Below are 7,694 nucleotides of genomic sequence, written 5' to 3'. Positions count from 1 at the left end.
CCCCCAGCCATGGCCGACGCTACCGCCGTCGTGCCTACGTCGTAGCCGCGCTCCCCGCCGCCCGTGCGTCCTCTCGTCGTGTCCAGGAGCTCCGCTGCTGTCCACTTCATCGAGCAAGCCGAGCCCCGAGCGCTCGCAACGCCCGAGTCCACCGCAACGACCTCGCCCGAACCGCCGTCGCCGGAGATCCCCTTCAACACCGTCGCCGCCCCAGCTCGTCCCCGACCCCGCCGGTGGCCTCTACGGGTGCGCTGTGAGCCTAGCTACCCCTCCTACCCTCCCTCTCTCGTTCCCGAGCCGTGTAGCGACCTCCCGGAACTCAACCGCTCCCACCACCATGGAGCTCGTCGCCGACGTGCTCCCGGTCACCCTCCGACCACTCCACGGTGTCCATCATGCTCACCGCGTCACGTAGCACCTAACTAGCTACTCCCCGCACCTCACCGACCCCCATAGCGACAAGTTCGACTTCGGCCGAACTCCGGTGGCCGCCAAAGTCGTTGCCGGCGCCAACTCCGGCCACCCCGACCCCAACGGACTCCACCAAGAGCTGCGGCTCGACCTCAGCTCCTCTCCGGTGGCCTCCGCGGCTCGTTTGGTTGCCGGAACGGCAAAAATCACTTCCGCCGCTGCGTCGGGCTCGCCGGTGGCTAAACGCCGGTGCAGCCGACCCGGGTTTGACCACGGGTGGGCCCTGGTTGACTCTCCTGAGTCAATGACAGGTGGGGCCCAGCCCTGTTAATTAAACAGGTTTAGTTTTAATTAAACTTTAACTAATCTAATCACACTGACATGCGGGACCCACTGTCAGGTTTGACCGGACCGTGTCCCGTTGACCTGCTGATGTCACACTGACGTCAGGCTGACGCAATAAATTAATTTCTGGATTTAATCTAATATAGGAAATTCCAGAATATAGTTTAAACTTCAAAAATTCATAACTTTTAATCTGTAACTCCAAATCAGACAAGTTATATATGAAAAATGATCAGAAAAATCCAATCTATCCATCTGTACTATTTTCATGCATGATTAAACAAGTTAACTTGATTTTTAATGCAGAACAAGGTAAAACACTTTAAAGGGCCATGTATGAGTTTGAAATTTGAATCTTTGGTTCAAATTGGTTCAAACCCTTCTGTTCTTAGTTGCATTAGCCCAGCACACTCATATTGCCATGTTTCATGCATGCATCATATTGTTGCACATTGTTTGGTGATGGTTGTGTATCGGTGTTCTTTGCGGCAGGTTCTGCCTCCGAGGAGTACCGTGATTACCCTAACGAAGAACCGTATCAGTGCATCGAACCATCAGGCAAGCAACCAACCATTTGATCATATTGATACAATCCCATGTTCTCGCTCCTGCTCTCTTTTACTGCATTAAGACAACGCGTTTCAAACTGCTGTGTGCTACGGTAGTTGAACCCATTTCCTCCGCATGACCTGTCATTGCCACAGTAACTAGATGAAACCCACTAGCATGTGTAGGAGTTGATTGAGCCATATGTATGTGTTGTTCCTACCTTGCTATGCCTGCTATGCTTAGAGTCGTGTCAGGTCTGGTTCATCTGGGTGATGGACTAGAGTGAAATGTTTATGTCGGTAATGAGAGTGGTGTGGTGAACACGATTTGGTAAAGGTATCGATGAAAGGCCATGTAGGAGTACATGGTGGGTTGTTTCATTGAAGCCAACCTTAAGCACTGAGATCTGTATGTGTGATTTAAGATACAGCTACTACCATGCATTGGGCCCTGAAATATGACCCTGCTCGACTTCTTATTCACCCTAGTCCTCTGTCCAGGAGTTGCAAGTAGTTTCTGGTGTTTGTAGCCTACTGGAGGCCGTGGACAGCGCTGACCATAGGGGTGGGCTGTGATGCGGTAGGTACGTGGCCGGGTAAACCGGGCACCCGTATGGTGTCACGGAACCCTGTTCACATCGTTTGGGGCTGTGAGCGAAACTCCGGCCGGATCTCCTCATGGATGGAACCCGAATAGGCGATAAAGCTGGACTAGAGACTTAGGTGTTTAGGTAGGTCGTGGTCTACACCCACGTCGGCTTTCGCTTGAAGTCTGCCGAGCACATGTCGTGTGCAGACGCTAAGTGGTGGAAACATGTATGAAGAAGTACACCCCTGCAGGGTTATCATGATCTATTCGAATAGCCGCGTCCGCGGTAAAGGACTACTTGGTTGCCTATACAGTTCATAGACAAGTAAATGGAAACTACTAAAAGCCTCAAGATAAGTGTGAGTGCCGAGGATGGCTCTTCCGTAGGAAGACGGAGGTGGATCCTCGGTAGTGTATTGAAGTGGTGAGTAGTGGACTCGTGTACGCAAAACCATTTCAAGTTGGAGTCTCGTAGGATAGCCTAGCCAAGAGTCAAAGCTGGCTTGCTGCAATAACTCCACCAACCCTTCTTGATAATGTGCATGTATGTAGGATCTGATGTAAGTCTTGCTGAGTACCTTTGTACTCATGTTGCTATAATTTACATTTTTTTTACAGAAGACGCTGCAACCCCTTCTGATGGGTTCTTCGTAGACGTTGACATCAATGAGTAGGCTAAGGCCCAGGTGGTGATCCTGAGCTTGTGAAGGACCATGTAGTATAGCTAGGCTTTCCAAGCCTCTTTTATTTTACTAGTTGTCTGTACCCAGACAAGCTACTTCCGCTGCTGGTTTGTATGACTGTATGACTTGAATGCTGGGTCGTGTGACCCGTACCTATGTGTATGTTATGTATGGCTCTCTGAGCCTTAAATAAAGTACTGGTGTCGTAGAGTCATGTTGTGATGCCATGTTGTATTTTCACATATCGAGCATATTGTGTGTATGTTATTGAAATGCTTGGTATGTGTGGGATCTGACTATCTAGTTGTTTATCTTGAGTAGCCTCTCTTACCGGGAAATGTCTCCTAGTGTTACCGCTGAGCCATGGTAGCTTGCTACTGCTCTGGAACACTTAGGCTGGCCGGCATGTGTCCTTCTTCGTTCCTGTGTCTGTCCCTTCGGGGAAATGTCACGCATTGAGTACCGGAGTCCTGTTAGCCCGCTACAGCCTGGTTTACCGGAGTCCTGCTAGCCCAGTGCTACAGCCCGGACCCACTTGCTGATGACCGACACGTTCGAAGCTGGGTCATGGATGCCTGTCCCTGTAAGTCTGTGCCACTTTGGGTTTACAACTAGTCATGTCAGCCCGGGCTCCTTATCATATGGATGCTAGTGACACTATCATATACGTGAGCCAAAAGGCGCAAACGGTCCCGGGAAAAGGTAAGGCGACACCCGTGGGGATACCGTGCGTGAGGCCGCAAAGTGATATGAGGTGTTACAAGCTAGATCGATGTGACATCGAGTCGGGGTCCTGACAGCGTTGGCATCAGAGTCGGACTGCCTGTAGGTTCTCCAAGCCAAACTGGTCGATGTTGAGTCTAGAAATTCCTTAGTTATATGTAGGGGAATTGTTTGTGGGTTAAAATGTAAGGTTCTTTTTACTCCTTATCTTATGACATTCTGATCTGAGTCAGTCTATTCTTCCACCGGGGGTTAAGGAATTATGATTTTTTCTCTCTATCAGGATCACGTGTTACTAATCAGTAGTACCTTATAGGTTTGATGGATACAAGCCTAGTACAGTTCTACTACCACATCATGTTGTTAGGATGGACTCAGAACTTTGATATGATGATGTTGAGTGTGTATGAAATCCTTTGTCAAATGTCTCAAAATCCTTCTTGAGCATTTACAGCTGTTATGCTGCCGAAATTTTGCTAGAAATTCTAATGTCTTTGCATTATGGTTGTGCTTTCAGATGGCCACTCGCGACCTTAATCAAGTGGTTCGCCTGACTCGATGCCTAGATGTACCTGGCCATACCGCCATGTTGGTCAGGGTAATGACTGAGGCAGGATACCGTTGGTATCCTGAGTACACGGTCGAAGAGCAATTCCGAGACTTTAATCAAAGCCAGTATCTCTGCATTGTCAGGATATTTCCATCTTATCCTGGATCCACCGAGCCCCTTCACTGCTCCTATGAATTCGGGGTTACTATTGAGATGGCTGTGCAGGACGCCGCCTACTCTATGATGACCATCATGCGAGTCAGGTCAGGCCTATTTCGGGACTCTGATTTCCGGTATATGCCAGGATCACTTCCGAGAGCACAAGGGTATCTCCAGGCTATCTATGCTGACCCCACTCAGGAGGATTCACGGACTCGCACCACTGCTGAGATGCTCGAGGATAAGGACCGTGAAAACCGGGCCTTGAGGCTAGAGCTTTTCAATACCCGTGCTGACCATTAGGCCACATTGACTCGGTTTGCACCGGCGGTGCAAGCTGGATATTCGGATATGCGTGATCTCTATCCTGTGAGATCTGCTTTGCCAGACGTGATGGGTTGGCGTGATGTAGGAGGCATCACCCCACCTCGCGGTCCCCGCAGGCCACCGTCTGTTGGTCCAAGACCTCATCCTAGCCCCTATGGTCCACAAGCTCCGCGAGATCGTCTGTTTCCGGATGATCATGTTGAGCTTCCAGCCTATGGAGGTGACTTCTACGAGGACTACTACGGATCGGTCTGATTTAGTGGTAGTATCACTAGTTCGTACTAGCTGTGTCGTCTATCGTCCTGCGTGACTCGTGGGATATGACCTAGTTTGTACCGCCTTCCGGAGGTGTAGAAAAATAATGTATAGGAGCTTGGGATGCCTCGGATGAGATGTAATCCTCTTTTCACCGTAATAGTACCTTGTTTGGTCTTGTACTAAACCTTGTATGGTGTGTATGACGATGGAATAAAGAAGCAGTTTCTGTATCTACCATGTCATACGGATGATCATCTTGCATTCCGAGTTACTCCTTACATTCTGTATTCTATGTCAGAATCTTATCATTCTGACTAAATCATTGTCTTGTTTACCTAGGATGGTCAACACGCGCAATAACCCTGCTCCTCAAGAGCAGGCCGAAGGCAGTGAAGTCAGGAATGCAAATCTGCCTCATCCTCCTTCCCTAGCCGAGGTTATGATGGAAGCCGAAAGAAACAGGCGGGAGACCAACCGTTTGTTGGAGCGTATTGAACAGAACACAGCACACCATCAGAGGACTAACGTGGTGTCACTCAGTGATTTCATCAAGTTACATCCACCCACGTTCCACCACTCCGTTGAGCCTCTCGACGCTGATGACTGGCTTCGCAGTATCTCTCACAAACTGCGTTCCGCTCTAGTAGCTGAGGCTGACAAGGTCACCTTTGCTGCATATCATCTTGAAGGCCCCGCCAGTCTCTGGTGGGAGAATTATGGAGCTATGCGCCCAGCGGGCCATGTCACTACTTGGGCTGAATTCAGCGAGGCTTTCCGTGAACATCACATTCCGGAGGGTCTCATGGACCGTAAACGTGAGGAATTTTGCAGTTTCACTCAGGGCCGACTCTCTGTGGACGCTTACAGCAGGGAGTTCGGTAACCTCGCACGATATGCCACTGAGGAAGTTTCTACCGATGCCAAGAAGCAAGCAAGGTTCCGTAAGGGGCTTAGTCCTGAGCTTCGCCGTGACCTCCGTCTGCATGAGTGCACATCTTTTCAGAAGCTTGTTAACAAGGCCATCAGTGCTGAAACTGGTCAGACCGATTATGATGCAACACGCAAGCATGGCCGTGACATGGGTTCCTCATCCGGTGCTGGTCCTCAGAAGCGCCGCGTGTGGGTGCCCAACACTGCCCTGCCACCCAGGTTCACACCGAGGCCATCCTTCCAGGCGCCTCGCCCCGTTCAACAGTCTGCACCAGCCAAGTCCTATGGTGGTCCAACCAACAGTGCTCCTCCACGTACCAGTTCCGTGACTTGTTTCAAGTGTGGGGAATCTGGCCACTATATGCGCGAGTGCCCCCAAACCAACCCCAACCAATCTGCTAAAGCTGTTGGCCGAGGCAAGCTGACAGGTAAAGTGTTCCACGCCAAGCCGGCCACCGCTACACGTGGCCATGTCAACTGTATCTCTGCCGAAGAAGCTCAAGAGGATCCCAACGTCGTTCTCGGTACGCTCCTTGTTAATTGCCACCCGACATCTGTTCTTTTCGATACAGGAGCATCTCATTCATTTATATCCGAGAACTATGCTCGTTTGCATAACACCGCATTCTGTGACATGCCATCCACTATGGAAATTTCTACTCCCGGTTCTAGATGGCAAACCTCCAGGGTAAGTTATGGAAATAAAATCCAAGTCGACAGACTTGTTTTCCTTGCATCTTTGATAGCTCTCAAATCTTCAGATATTAATATCATCTTGGGTATGGACTGGATGTCAGCTCATCATGCCAAAATTGATTGCTTCTCTAGGACTGTTCAACTCACCCATCCTTCGGGGAAGATAGTCAATGTCTTGACCCGATTAGCCAAGCGACAATTATATTCTCTTAACACCAGCCCTTTGCTAGACCTTGAGGACATTCCGGTAGTCCGTGACTTTCCGGATGTCTTCCCAGAGGAATTGCCAGGTGTTCCACCTGACAGGGATGTGGAGTTCGTAATAGACCTCATTCCAGGAACCGTCCCGATTGCTAGAAGACCCTATAAGATGGCACCACTAGAACTAGCCGAACTTAAGAAACAACTCGATGAGTCCTTGAAAAAGGGTTTCATCCGACCTAGTTCATCTCCGTGGGCTTGCCCCGTCCTCTTCGTCAAGAAGAAGGATGGTATGGACCGGATGGTTGTAGATTATCGACCTGTCAATTTGGTCACAATCAAGAACAAATATCCGCTCCCCAGGATCAACGACCTGTATGATCAGCTCGCTGGATCCTCAATCTTCTCCAAAATGGATTTGAGGTTGGGCTACCATCAAATCAAAATCAGAAACGGGGACATTCCTAAAACGGCCTTTGTTACTCGTTATGGCCAATACGAGTACACCGTCATGTCCTTCGGTTTAACCAACGCTCCAGCCACCTTTTCTCGGTTAATGAACTCAATCTTCATGGAGTATTTGGATAAATTCGTCGTGGTTTACCTCGATGATATACTCATCTACTCCAAGAACGAGAAAGAACATGCCGAACATCTAAGGCTAGTGTTGAAGAAACTTCGAGAGCATCGCCTTTATGCCAAATTTTCTAAATGTGAATTCTGGTTGTCAGAAGTGACCTATCTGGGTCATGTAATATCTGGTAAAGGTATTGCTGTTAACCCCGAGCGAGTTCAAGCCATCCTTAATTGGACTCCACCTGAATCGGTCAAGCAAGTTTGGAGTTTTCTGGGCTTAGCGAGCTATTGCCGTCACTTTGTCGAAAATTTCTCCAAAGTTGCTAAACCTCTAACCGAACTCCTCAAGAAAGATAAAAAGTTCGAGTGGACTCCACAATGTGAGCACAGCTTTCAGGAACTGAAAAGACGCCTGACATCTGCTCCCATATTGGTACCGCCAGATTTCTCTAAGGACTTTGTTATCTACTGCGACGCCTCGCGACAAGGACTAGGTTGCATTCTCATGCAAGATCGACATGTAATTGCTTACGCTTCACGGAAATTGCACCCACATGAGGAGAATTATCCTACTCATGATCTAGAGCTTGCAGCCGTAGTCTATGCACTTAAAACCTGGTGACATTACCTTCTTGGTAATCGTTGCGAAATATTCACTGATCACCAAAGTCTGAAGTACATCTTCACCCAACCGGATT

Source organism: Triticum dicoccoides, chromosome 6A (genome assembly GCF_002162155.2).
Source record: "Triticum dicoccoides isolate Atlit2015 ecotype Zavitan chromosome 6A, WEW_v2.0, whole genome shotgun sequence".
NCBI lineage: Eukaryota > Viridiplantae > Streptophyta > Magnoliopsida > Poales > Poaceae > Triticum > Triticum dicoccoides.
The sequence above is the reverse complement of the archived record's forward strand: the minus strand, read 5'-3'. Positions refer to the sequence as shown.